Here is a 14,661-nt window from a genome sequence, read left to right as displayed (position 1 = left end):
CAAGCAGGAAGGGGCAATGAAGTGAAAAATTGTATATGTAAATAGATAGGGGACATAAAGGCTTTCCTGATTCTCCTAAGCTTAAATGTTGTTTTACACTTCTACAGAAGTAATTTATACCTTATTGAAGAAAATAATTTGCTCCGCGTATACATCTCAGGTACATATGTTTGAAAGCTGAGCCTTACATGTTTACGTATGCTCAAAGTTGCAAGCCAGATTTCTGCACCTTGACTATATTATATGACTACTGATTTATATTTGGCTCCACCATACAATCTTGTTTTTGACCCATTTTGTTAGTGGTATTGGGTACTTTTATTTGTTGCTTTTAAACTATGGTTTTTTTTAAATTCAAAAAATATATAACTATAGTTTCGCATTCATAAAGAAAAAGACTGTGTTGTGTTTGAGGCAAGGGTGGCAGTGGCTGCAGGAAGGACTTGTCATTTGCTCTAGGAGTCTACGTTACCATATTATGAGGCGGGATTCTGTTCCCAATGAAATGGATGACTAAACTACCATTATATATATAATATATGTATATGCATATAATATATGATATATGCATCCGAAGAAGTGGGCTGTAGTCCACGAAAGCTTATGCTCTAATAAATTTGTTAGTCTCTAAGGTGCCACAAGTACTCCTGTTCTTCTTTAAACTACCATTGTCCTTCACAGGAGATGGATTTAGGGTTGCCAATTTTCTAATTCCAGAAAACCGAACACCATTGTCCCACCCACTGCCCCGCCCCTTCCCGAGGCCCCACCTCTGCTCACTCCATCCCCCTCCCTTCGTCATTTGCTCTCCCCCACCCTCACTCACATGCTCATTTTCACTGCAAGGCCCAAACAGGCATATTTATTGTTTTGACAGCTGTATTATGCTAATTTCAGCTTTTATTTGTTACAGGATGCTAGAGCTGGCAACAAATTAGTTTAAAAGGGTAATTTTGGAAAAAATTAAATTTCACAAAGGTTTTCATGATTCTTTTCTCCCCTCTTCCAATTTTTTGTAACTAGCTCCATGTTTTTTGTTCACTAAAGTTATTATAATTTTATGTGTGGAATTAGGACCACACATTATCACAGCTGCAATGGGTCCATTAAAAGCCCACTCCTGAAGCCCAAATACAAACCCATAGAGCAAAACCACAGAAATGCAAGGGTGTAAACTTGAGAATCAATTGACAGCCCAAAATTCATAGAATTTCTAGTTATCTGCTTTCTTTTTTGCTTAGAACACAAGAACCACCTCCTATTAAAATTTATATCCTAGTCTCATCTTACCTCAAAATTGTAATACAATGTTATTTGAACTGTTTTATCCCACTTGTGCAATACAGTATTTCAAAGAAATGGGAATGTGACTCTCAAAGTATGTATTTAAATCAATGTTCAAATACACAGCAAGATCTACTAAGGAATCCAAAACGAAATTAGAACAATTTAAAATTATACACATGTCAGAATTCTGAATTTGGCCTGTTGGACAATATATGCTGCTGGTATGGTAAAACATGTTGTAATCTGATACAAATTTATGTTACAAAGTCTGAATATCTGAAATCTTTGGCCAAACTTTATAGGGTTTCTAGAAATGTCACAAGTATATTTGGGACTACACAATCTTCTTTTCTTTTCTTTTCTTTTGGAAAATACAGAGCCAAATTCTCCTCTGTTACATCCATGCAAGGAATACCAAGGACAGAATTGTTTGCTTATTTTCCATCACTATAACCTTTGACCAGAATTCTCAAGTATCTCCTCTGCTGTCTGTTGAACCAACCCTAAGAGAGTTTCTAGTCTTCTTTCCCCCTGCAGTGATGATCTGTATCTGTACGCAAGGGACCACGATTTTAGAAATGTTCAGTCCCCTCAGCTGTTCTTAATGGGAGCTATTGAATGCTGAGCACTGCTGAAAAATCTGGCCCAACCGAGTCTAATTATAGTGAACAAGGGAAAATGGTAGAAACTAATTCCAAATAGGAAAAGGGGTGTGGGTGTCTGTCTGTCTGTCTCCGGCAAAAGCAGTTAATAAGCACCCATTTCCCTTGCACAGTTGAGGCTTTGCACAAAATGTGAAATATCATCTAATGTTTAGTCTAAGTACAGCATTTTATGCAAGGAAAGAAATAGCGTCTTTGTGTTTAGGTGACCCTATAGCCCATTTATTGAACCTGCCATTTTATCTCTGAACAATGAGGTTGAAGGAGAGAACTTCAGGTTGGAGATTCTACCACCCAGGTGCTCACTTCTACTGGTATGGTTAAGTTAATTACTGTAGTATGGTTACTACTATGTCGGCAAACCAAGCACTGGATTGATGTTCTCTGCAATATCAAGATCACTATTTTCATGGGACTTGCTTCAGTAGACGTTGGAGAATGACCTTTTATCACAGCAAGGACTTCATGCTGTTCTTTTGTATTCCACATGACCTGGGTCGCACATGGATAATGCCAGAACACATTCCTTGTGTAATGATCTTGGCAAAACCTTTGATGAATGTGCATTCTAATGATGCCCCAACAACATGAACTAAGCAGTTCCTCTGAAATATTCTCCTGCAATGCTTTCCTCACATTTTGTATTTTCATGTGTGAAAGACGGGGAATAAAATATCCAACTTTCATCTATCTTCATTTAGTTGTTTAATTACATTGATTACACTGAGCTCTGCTGCTTACATGCCTTTTCCTACATGTCTATAAAATAGTTTAGTCCTATTTTGTAACTATATATTAAATGGTATGATATGTGAGCAAGGTCAGAAATACAGATAAGGATATATGGGAACATGTTGTAAATCAAGTTCTTTAACAGATATATAGGACATCATGCCCCAGGGAACCAACAAAACCTTTTATTAAAGACAGCATTTGAGGGAGTTAGAGTGGCATGTAGGTCTTGATCCCAAACTCACTGAAGTCAATGGGAGTCTTTCCATTGACTTAATACGTTTTAGATCATGTCCTTATCTTGAATAGGATCCTGCCTTCTGGCATACTGCAAGTCTCCTGTTTATTCGTTGGCATTTGGTGAGGGAGGTGGGTAAGGGATGTGATGGCTAGATAGGGTAGGCTGGTGTTCTGGTCTGAAGGGCTATGTGGTGCCAGGGAGTTGATATGTCGGGCATGACATTTTATGCCTTTCCATTACTGCATACTCATTTTTTAACCAGTTTCCCAGTACACATTTTCCATCCCAGAGGGATATGTGATCACAAATGGGAGGAAAGGTAATTTGTGCCACTGTGAATGGGAGGGCAGGTGTCTGTGAAACCAAAGCCCTATTGACATATGGTTCAGACCATATTAAAAATGGAAAACCCATGATTTAAATTAAAGGCTGTCAGGATCAGTGACAACTAGGCTCTTCAGTTACTACTGTGCTAAAATAGCACCCCCTGCTTTCGGGATCGGTGACAACAAGGCTGTTCTCTACTTCCATGCCAATCTCATGCATAAAAGGTGCCGGGGAGAAAGGGGGTAGTGTCTATTTATGCTTGTGTTGTTCTTTGCAGTTAGAAGCTTGGCAGCCTGCTCCAACTAGTCATGGGTGGAATGGAAGGGGGACTGTCTCATAGATTTTTATGAGAGCCCTGAAACTGCATGTCCCTTCCCTAATCTAAGAGATATTATATCTGTATGTACAGTACCAGTATGTCCTGATTTCCGCCTCCATCAGGAATAACTGTGTAAGGGCAATTACTCCAAGCATGAGTGTGAAGTAAATTCTAGACTGACAATACATCAGACAGTTTTAACTTAGAGTCAGTCATGCAGTGTGTTTCCATCCTGGCCCTGAAAGCTCTCTCCATACACCACATGCTCCATTTTCTGTTTTGCAGGAAATAGAAGGAGAGAGCAATCTATTTAGACTGAAAACCCCCTGGACAGGCTCTTCCTGGCCTACCCCCAACCTATCTTTCATCTCTCATTCAGTGTCAAAATGTACTCCTGCGTCCAATTGGCCAATCATGCCAGCCTATATCCCTCACTTGTTAACTTGTCAAAGAACCGCCTTCATGCTGTCTCCCAGGCTGCCCCTCATGCTTGGGAGGAGCTCCCTGTAAACATCCACAAAGCTTATCCTCCTTCAAATCCCTCATAAAAACTCTCCGCTACTGTGTTGCCTGCAAAAACAACTTGACAACAGTTAGGACTTGTGTATGCCACAGTGGCTGCAGCAGCATAGGTACGGTGCCACAGCTATGCCGCCATAACCCCGTAGTGTAGACACACACTAGAGCAATGGAAGAGGGTTGTCCATTGCCATAGTAACTCAATCTCCCTGAGTGAAGCTAGCTAGGTTGGCAGAAGTATTCTGTGTCTACACCAGCAGTTTAGATTACCATAGCTGTGGTGCTCAGGGGTGTGAATTTTTTACACCGCAAAGCACCATAGCTATGTCAACCTAACTTTTAAGTGTAGACCAGGCCTTATACTGAGCTGTGCCAATACTACTGCCGATCATGCTGACCAATACTGTCATTGTTTCCTTGTACAATCCATTGGTCTGTCTGTATGCAGACTTTCTTTTTGTTCTGTATTTGTACAACGCCTAATACAGCGGGGTCTTAGTCCATGTCCAGGGCTCCTAGATGCTATGATAATAAAAATAATATATAAAAAGAAGACAGAAGCAATCTATTAGGATTGCAAGCTCTTTGGCACAGTCATTGCGTCCCCCTCTAGATTTATTTTATATTGGCAAATGTTTGGGGAGGAGGGTTGTTCCTGTGAAAAAATGTCAACGAAAAGGAAAATGTCCATTTTCATATAAGAATTTATTCAAAAGCTTTTGGATTTATATTAAAAATCAGAATTTTTTTTTGTTTTTTGGCAACTGAAAAATTACAACTGAAAACTGACTTTTGGGATAGTTTTGCTAAAAAATCACAACCCCCTCCATTTTTAGGGCTTGATAAAAATTTCATCAAGCGGATGCTTCCTGTGGAAATTTCTGTTTTGACAAAAAAGCTATTTTTATATAAAATAAAATTTTTGGAACAAAAAATTTCAACTAGTTCTACTGAAAGCATGGTGTCAGATTCTGCCCTGTTCTGTGGCTCCTTTATGGAGCTTGACAGCATAAACAGGCTGCAAGGGAGGCAAAAATGACTCCGCTCCACCTTGTTACAAGGGGTTACCCAGCCCAGTATAGAGTGGGTACAAGACTGATGCCGGCCTCTGGAATATGGAGCATGAGTGGTAGTCTCAAGCCAGGGAAAGAAGGAACAGAAGGGGCTATTGATAAAGTACACTATAATCTACATATTCTGTGCTAATGAAGTAGCTTAGAGGGGGCTAGAAGCAGGGCAATCTGGGCTTGCTTTAACGTGGGCGAGAACAGAATTTGGGAAGCTTTTAAAACTTTACTCACCTCTTGTGTCCCATCTTCCCTCGGATATTCCTTGAGCTGGAATGGACTCTTAGTGTATCTTGTTTGTTGAGCCTAAGTATCTCTCCTTTTTCTGGTTTCTCCATCCTAATTATGAAGTTCACGGCCCTTTGCTCATCTGAAAAGTTCCTGGGATGGGATGACTGTATTCAAAACAGGAGAATGCTAACCCTGGGCTGTTTGAATGAGAAACTTGAAAACTGTATCATACACATTGTGTAAGATAACTGAAAGTACTTACAGTGCAGTGATTGACATCAGAAAGGCAACATTTACCCTACTTCTCAGGGTAGGATATGTTCTGTAATGTATGTGGTGTACTCAGATGATACAGAGATGAGCACCACACTAGAAAATCTTATAAATAAGAAACCACAGAGTGGTACCTGTGATACCACAGCTCTTTCCATAATCTAACTCAACTGACACACTGTGGTCACTATGGGTAAATGTTGACTTCTTCCTTGTGGTAGTTATTTTGTATTAAGGAGAATGACGCCCCAAGTGAGATCAGGGCCTCATTGTGCTAGACCAGGGGTGAGCAAACTTTTTGGCCCGAGGGCCTCATCGGGGAATAGAAATTGTATGGTGGGCCATGAATCCTCACAAAATTGGGGCTAGGGTGTGGGAGGGGGTGAGGGCTCTGGGGTGAGGCTGGGGATGAGGAGTTTGAGGTGTAGGATGGTGCACTGGGCTGGGACTAAGGGGTTTGGAGGGCAGGACGGGGATCAGAGCTGGGGCAGGGTGCAGAAAGGGGTGCAGGTTCTGGCTAGGGGTGTGGGCTCAGGGGTGGGGCGGGGATGAGAGGTTTGGAGTGCAGGAGGGTGCTCCGTGAGGGGTTTGGAGAGTGGGAAGGGGATCAGGGCTGGGGCACGGGGTTGGGGCATGGGGAGAGGCTCAGTGGTCCAGGTGCCGAGTGGCACTTACCTCAAGCGGCTCCCGGAAACAGTGGCATGTCCCTTCTCCGGCCCCCAACTCTCGGACTGGGGCCATGCCGTACCTTCCAGGAGCCATGTGGTGCGGCCCCGGCAATCCGGCTGGAGCAGGGCAAGCCCCAGACCCTGCTCCGAGTGGGAGCTTGTGGGCTGGCTTAAAATGGCTCGTGGGCCGAATCTGGCTTGCGGGATGTAGTTTTCCCACCCCTGTGCTAGACATTGTACAAACATATAGTAAGAGCCACTGTCTTGAAGACCTTACTGTTTGAAGAGACAAGTAAAATAAAGGGTGGGGGAGGAAGTGGAGGCTCAAAGAGGTGAAATGACTTACCCAGCATCACAGGGCAGGACAGTTGCAAAGCCAGGAATAGAACCCAAGTCTCCTTATGGATCCCTGTCCACTGAGCCACTGAATAAGCACCTTATTCTGCAAACTCTGTGCAATTCCGAGTAGTCCCACTAACTTTTCCTCTCCCTCACTGTGGTGGCCACAGGAAACACATCTGCTGGCAATTTCTGATTAAAATGAATCTCTGAATTTTTGTTTTTGGCTTTTGGCAATAGACTTTTTAGCTAGTTGACAGATTTCTTTTTGCACTTGGTTTTCATTTTTTAAAAAGGTTTGGCGGAGGTCAGTGTGACTGCCCTCCTCAGGAAAGTTATTCATTTCCAAACAGGGGGTCAGAAATCATGAGCAAAGGACCGAACCTCTGGGCTGAAAGCAAATTTGCTGCATGTTCCAAAGATTTTTACTCAAAATCTGAGCTAGTCACAAAAATGTATGATAAGGCTAATGAAGATGGAATCCACCCCCTTTAGATTGGTGCATTTTGGCAAATGTGTATTGAGAAAGGGTAAAAATACGTGGTCAGACTGGCTCTTTCCGTTGGAAAAAAACCATGCCAGTTGGTCAGAGAGGAAGAAAACATAGCAAGGTTCACCTTGTTGGATCATCCCCTCCAAGAGGGTTTGGTAGCCCTATGATTCAGGACACTTCTCCTCTGCAACCTTGCATGGAGATCCAGAGAAGAGAAACTCATCTACACAAGGATCTCCTTTCTACAGAGCAAGGCCCCTTTAGGGTGAGCACTGCACCCCCACCGCCTCCTACAGGATTTCTGCATGGAAAGCTCTAGGCTCTACAAGGGGATGATGCTGTGGAGAGTACTGCCTCCCCGTGCTAAATTTTCCAAGGCTTGAGGTCCTCTTTTATCAAACAAGTAAATGCAGCACAAAGGAGCAGCAACCCCACGCTGTCCCCTGCTTCAACGCTGACCTGCAGGGAGTGCCCAAAGAGAAAATGGGACACCCCCAGCCACTTACCCAAGTGGGCACCCCCAGTGCTGTTGCCAGTTGTTGGAACCCTGCCGCCTTCCCCACCGTGCAAGAGGCTGTTGCAAGGTCGCTGGAACCCTGCGGGGGCCCTGCATGCTGGAACGCTGCTTTCTGCAGCCCATTCTCCCCCCTGGCATCTCCGCTTGCTCCCTCCACACTGCACCCCACTTTTTTGACAAAAATGGGCATTGTCCTGTTTGCTCTTGCCAACAGATCAAGTCAGCAAGAGCAAACAGGACAAATGCCTCCTTTTGGGAAAAAAAGTCAGGACAGCCGGGACAGGGCTTAAAAAAGGGACTGTCCTGGCCAAAACGGGACGTATGGACATCCTACTGAGTCTCCTTCTTCATTCAATTCTTAGCCTTACTCTTGTCAGTTGCAGCATGATCAACTTTATTCTGAGGCTGAGTTTTTTGTTTACATCTTCCTCCTCCTCTCATGCATTTTTCCATGCAGTAACGCAGATGGATGTACTAATTCTGCCATATCCAGAAATTAAAATATTCCACATAATTTACCATGCAGTGGAATCAAACTGAGGCTTGATGGACCTATTTAAAATAGGGGCTTTTCCCCTGTAGAACAACTTATAGAGAACTATGCAGTGCTTAATTTGTAATGAAAGAGGTGCCAAGGTTCAAGCAATTTTTTTACTTTCACAATTGACGCAATAAGCCCAGAGGTGCCAGGGCTATGAACTGCCAAGCCTAGAGGTGCCAGGGCTCAGCTCTGGCAAGCCCTGGCACAAATTAAGCACTGGAACTATGCAAATCTTGATGTCCACTTGTTTGAGGTTTGTCTGCTTGTTTTTTAAGATAATAAATTCAGGTCTTGTTTATCCTGTTTTACCTGGATGGTGCAATGGGCAACTGGAAAGCTAGTAGGATTAACACATCTTGAGCAAGTGAAATCCAGTTGAGGGTAAATGATTTTTATTCACTCTGTCCAAAATACTCTTCTGTTCTTTAACACCTATTTAACTAAAATGCACTATAAACAGTGGGACAGAAGGTCCGTTTGTTAAAGTATCAATATGCCTACTTTTTCAGTTAGAAACTGGGAAAGCTCAAAATGTTCTTTACGATCGTCAGAGAGTCTCCCATCAAAACAGGAAAGGCAAGATTTCATTTTTCCCCTTGAGATAAAAACAGGGAAGGAATTAATGTAGACCTTGGATTTTCATCATAAAGAAGCAAAAAAGGGCACAGTCTCCTGGAAATATTTTGACAGCATAGTGCCTTAATTATAATTTAGGTTTAAGGCATTTAGGCAAGGAAGAAGTGATTGTTTACATTAGGTTTGGTGCCTCATTTATGCTTTTTTAAAGTGAATCAAATAAGAAACAGGTAATTCGGGATTGAGCCCATAGAAAGGTCCTTAACCCACTGAAAGAGCTGTCCACTCTGGTCCTTATCTAGCAACGTACCTAGGCATGTGCTTAACGTTAAGCATCTGAGTAGTCCCATTGAAGTCACTTAAGGTGTTTTGCTGAGCTGAGGCCAGAGTGCTCAGTATTGTGTAAGATTGAGCCCTATATGTCTGATTTGATTACACTCAATCCAACTCGCACACCATGAAAGCCTGTGGAAAGCCAAAAAAGTCCTATAAAATTGGTTGGCGGGCGGAGGGTAAAGGTTTGAGGGGTCTAGTTTGGAAGTTCAGTTGGAGTTTATGGAATCTGGTCCTAGATTGCCTGCAAATTTAATGGAGAAGAAAAATAACCCAGCAACTAACTTCTGTGTGTGTTGTATTCTGGTTTTTCCTCTATTGTTTAAAAAAAAAAAAAAAGCATTCATGGAAATCCAGTTAAGAAAATAAAAATTGACACTATTCTAAAAAAGAATTGCAATGTCTAAACTACTGCCAGTGTCAAAGTTCATTACATAAATACATCTACGTGGACGCCCACTGAGACACAAACCTCCTTCTCCTAGAATTCCTCATCCAGTTGCTGCAGGGATACAATTGGCTACTTTATCTAAGTGATAACTGCAGCCTATGAAAGTGTGTTAATTGTGTTCCTGTTTTTCTATGAATAAACTCTAAAATGTGCACTCTAAGTGGAATGAACCTCTCCCTCTTGGTCTGTTCCTTGTCAATTCACATCAGTATAAGGTCAGGAAAGCTAATAGGGAACAAGGCACTGCAGCATTTGAACTCAACCTTGCTTTCCTGAGGAATAAACTGACAATTAGTACAGGGATCAGCATCAAAAAAGAGCAACCCAGCATGAAGTCTGTCTAATTAGTCATATGAACTGAGGGCTTCCCCTCCACTTCCTCAAGAACACATGCCTGTCAGATCTTGTACAAAAAGACTTCTCTCTCTAACATAATACTGAAATTAGGTTGAGAACAGGTAGCCCCATTTGAATAGCTTGATTAAACAACAGCATCTATTGCTGCAACACGTAATTCTGTGCAAACATGTTTGTTTGCAAGATAATTTCCAGACACTTGTTTTGCAACTGAGTTGCAGGGCATTTCCTTCTTCTCCAAACAAATTAAAAATTGGCACTGTTCTTAGCGCTAATCTTCTCGTTTTAATAACTTTTCTTATTTTGATGGAAAAATGAGCACAATGGAAAAATGTGAGATGAAAGCCGGATGAGATCCTTCTAATCCCAGAGAACTGTGTTGTTTCAGTGGCGGCATATTTCTACCCTCTTTCTGCTTTTCTTTCTTTAATGTTGTATTGGCAGCCTTTAAGACCAAAGCCTCATATTTATCCCTACAATACGGAAAACAAGGGACGTAGCAGTGAAAGCTTCCCTAATATCATTACTATTTTACTATTTTTATTTATTATTTATTTGTTAACTTGGCATCACAGTAGTGCCTAGCAACCCCAGCCAAGATTGGGGCCCCATTGTGTTAGGTACTGTGCAAATGCAGAGTAAGACCCAGTCGCTGACCCAATCTTGCAATCTAGGGCCCCAATCCTGCAATAAGGGCTTGTCCAAAACATGATCTGCCACTTTAACCATGCTGATATAGTTAGAGAGACCCCTCACACACACTTGTATGTATGCAGTTATATTGGTAATAATAAGGCACCTTCTCTACTGATACAACTTATTTCTGTAAGGGAATCAGCTATTCCAGTATAAGGCACCTTTACACGGATATAACTGTATCCACATTAGGAGTTGTACTGGATAGGGTTACCATATGTCCGGTTTTTCCCAGACATGTCCGGCTTTTTGGTACTCAAATCCCCGTCCAGGGGGAATTACCAAAAAGCCAAACATGTCCAGGAAAATACTCCCCTTCCTCCCCCAGTCCCCTGCTTACCTGGCTCCGGCAGGCTGTGAGCTGCAGGCAGACTCCCCCGCAGCGGTGGTTGCTGCTGCTCCCCCCAGACACCTCAGCTCTGCGTAGCTGAAGAGCCGAGCTGCCCCAGCAGCTTCACGGTTTGCCGGGCAGCCCCCAGATCTCCAGACGCTGCGCCCCCAGCCGGGCGCTTCCCCTCCTGGGCTCCGGCTGCACTGGGGAAGCGCCCGGCCGGGGGCGCAGCATCTGGAGATCTGGGGGCTGCCCGGCAAACCGTGAAGCCGGTAGCGCTCGGGCAGCTTCACGTGGCTGGGAGGGAGGAGTGGGAATGCGGGGTGCTCAGGGGAGGTCAATTGGTATTCAATTGTTTAATAGTGTGATAAAACTGCAATTACTTACGATTAATTTTTTAATCACGATTAAATTTTTTGTTAATCACATGAAGTAACTGCGATTAATCGACAACCCTACTACAAAGTTAAGTCAACTTTATGTAAGTTGACATTGAGTTTCCCATTTAAGCAAGTCGATCTTGTGTGTCCACACTACGCTTATTGGGTCAGTGGAGTGCATCCTTACTAGCGGGGCTTGCATCAACACACGGAGCACTGCACTGTGGGTAGCTATCCACGTGGAATTTTGGGATGGGCTTGCAATGGCTTATGGCACTAACACTGGTGCGGGTGATTATGGGAACATGGCATTAGCCTCCCATGATGCACTTACCCACTCCTTCCCACCCTCCCTCCCTGAAATCAATGACAAACAAAACAAGCCTTTTTCATGCCTTTTTTTGTAAGCCTGGGTTACCGTCGCAGATGCCATAGCACGATAAGTATGGACCCCGCTCAGCTGTACACTGTTGTTGTGAGCATTACAAACACCTCACTCCTTATCCTGCAGTATTTACACAGCTGATACAGGAGCCACTGTGTGGAACAATGTGATGCCATGCAAGCAGCCCTGCTGGAAGACATAGAGCGGACCAATTTGCAGTTCCTGGTGACAGTCACGCATCACCTTGACATGGTTGAGCGCCGTTTCTGGGCCCGGGAAACAAGCACTGACTGGTGGGACCACATCGTTATGCAGCTATGGGATGACGAGCAGTGGCTGCAGAACTTTCAAATATGTCAGGCCACTTTCCAGGAAATGTGTGAGGAGCTTTCCCTAGCCCTGAAATGCAGCAATACTAAAATGAGAGCTGCTCTGACAGTGGAGAAGCGAGTGGCGATAGCCCTGTGGAAGCTTGCAACGCAAGACTGCTACTGCTCAGTGGGGCATCAATTTGGAGAGGGCATATCTACTGTGGGATCTGTTGTGATCCAAGTTTTCATGGCCATTAACAGACTTCTGCTAAGAAGGGTAGTGACTCTGGGCAACATGCAGGACATAGTGGATGGATTTGCTGCGATGGGGTTCCCTAACTGCGGTGGGGCAATAGATGGAACGCATATCCCTATCTTGTCACCAGACCACCTTGCCAAAGAGTACATAAGCTGAATGGGGTACTTCTCAACGGTGTTGCAAACGCTGGGGGATCACAGGGGCCATTTCACTGACATCAACCGGGATGGTCGGGAAAGGTGCATGATGCGTGCATCTTTAGGTACACAGATCTGTTCAGAAAGCTGCAAGCAGGGACTTTCTTTCCAGACTGCAAAATAACCATTGGTGATATTGAAATGCCAAGTGTGATCCTAGGAGACCCAGCCTACCCTTTGCTCCCATGGCTCATGAAGCTGTACACCGGCAGCCTGGACAGCAGTAAGGAACGGTTCAACCATAGGCTGAGCAAGTGCAGAATGGGGTGGAATGTGCCTTTGGACATTTAAAATGTCACTGGCATTGTCTGCTTACTAGGTTAGACCTCAGTGAAAGCAATATCCTCATTATTATTGCTAACTGCTCTACAATATCTGTGAAACAAAGGGAGAAAAGTTTCCGCTGGGGTGGGAGGGTGAATGAATGAAGAACCTTTTCTCCTCAATCTGGTAAGTTTTATTGTGCACACAAACACACAGAGACAGCAAAGACAGCAAAGACAAGTAAGATTACCTGGGGCAAAAGGACTGATAACACTGTGTAGGGAGAAACAAGGAAAGCTTGCTTACAGATGCACTGCAATAACAATCAAAGGTGTGGGAATGGGTGCCTTCTGGTCTTTATACCCTCACCTGATGTTGATTGCGAGGGATACCGAACTCCTCCCCCCTCCCTGCCCCCAGGATGTTTGGAGGAGGAGGATGTAGAACTGGGCGATGATGGCAGCAGGTTCAGCATAGGTTGCAGAGGGACTCTAGCATCCAGTTGCCTTTCTTGAACCTCAACCAGACGCCTCAACATGTCTGATTGCTCCTTCATAATCCACAGCATCTCTTCCTGCATGGCATGCTCTTGTTCCCTGCACTCTCCTGTCCATCTCCAGGTTCTCGGACAGTGTGATCCTCCATGCTCTGAGCTTCGTCTTGTCACTCTTGGAGGCGTGCATTAACTCACTGAAAATGTCCTCCCGAGTCTTCTTTTTCCACCACCTAATCCGTCCCGGTGTGGAGGATGTGCCGATGGTCAAGGTTTCAGCTGCAAGGAATGCAAAGCACAAGGGTAGCATTGACAGTGCATACATTGTTTCTGGTGCAAGGTTAAATTTTGTTTTTTTATTAAAAAAAGAATCCCTCAATGCACTTCACTGCAAGCCACAACCACTGGCTATTGCAAGAGTCAGTTTGCTGCTCCAGCCTGGTGATTAAGGCCATGAGGCATGGGTGAGAGGTCTTGTGTTGCTGTTTTTGTGAAGACATTCTTGGGATCACAGATTGGAACTTGAGAAAAGCCTCCTTTTCCCCAGCAACCTGGATAGTGCTTGAGGACAGGCACCAATGTAAAGCCCCCCAAATAGTTTGTTTTTTACAAAAGTGGCACTGGGATGGGGGGAAGGGAGACAAACAGGAAGCTGCCACGGCCCCCCTTTTTTTCAATGCTGCTTGCAATACACGGTGATCCCTTCCAACCACAACCACGGAACGTTTGGGAAAGTGTGGTTGTGTGACCCAGATTTCACCAAACGGGGGGCGGATTACTTGTTGAATTGTTTGCGGTTTAAGGGCTAGCATTGAAACTTCCCCTGTTTCCCCTAGGTGACCCTATGCAATATCACTTTTCTGAGGACAGCAGAGGCAGCAAGGAAACAGATGCTGCAAGGATCTGGGTACAGATCTGGTCCTTATGCTGCAATGCTGTGTGCTGTAATGATGCCAGCAGAGTTAATACTGGAGTGGCGCAGGAAAGTGTCCTACTGTGGTGGATGAAATAAGGCAGCCCTTCCTAGAAACCTTCTGCAAAGGATTGCAGAGTACCTCCAGGAAAACTTCCTAGAGATCTCCATGGAGAATTCCCAGGCCATTGCTGTGCACATAAACAATCTTTTTCAGAGAGCACTCTCTGCATAGCCACTACACCTACTTTTTTGTTCAGATTAAACATAAAAAGTAATAGCATGTAACCCCTACAGTTTGATTGGAGATGTGTACTCACCAGGGGTGCCTTCCCTGGCATTATGCTCCACCGCCAACTGGTTCTGTGAAGGGATGGGCTCCTGGGTTAAAAACAGTTCTTGGCTGTCGGGAAGAATGGATCCTCCGCTTGCCTGCCTCACATTCTCCTCCTCTTCCTCGTCAACAATGTCCTCCTCATTGTTGCTCAAGGTCACCTGG

This window comes from Trachemys scripta, chromosome 2, assembly GCF_013100865.1.
Source record: "Trachemys scripta elegans isolate TJP31775 chromosome 2, CAS_Tse_1.0, whole genome shotgun sequence".
NCBI classification, from domain to species: Eukaryota; Metazoa; Chordata; order Testudines; family Emydidae; genus Trachemys; species Trachemys scripta.
Note: the sequence above shows the minus strand (reverse complement) of the source record.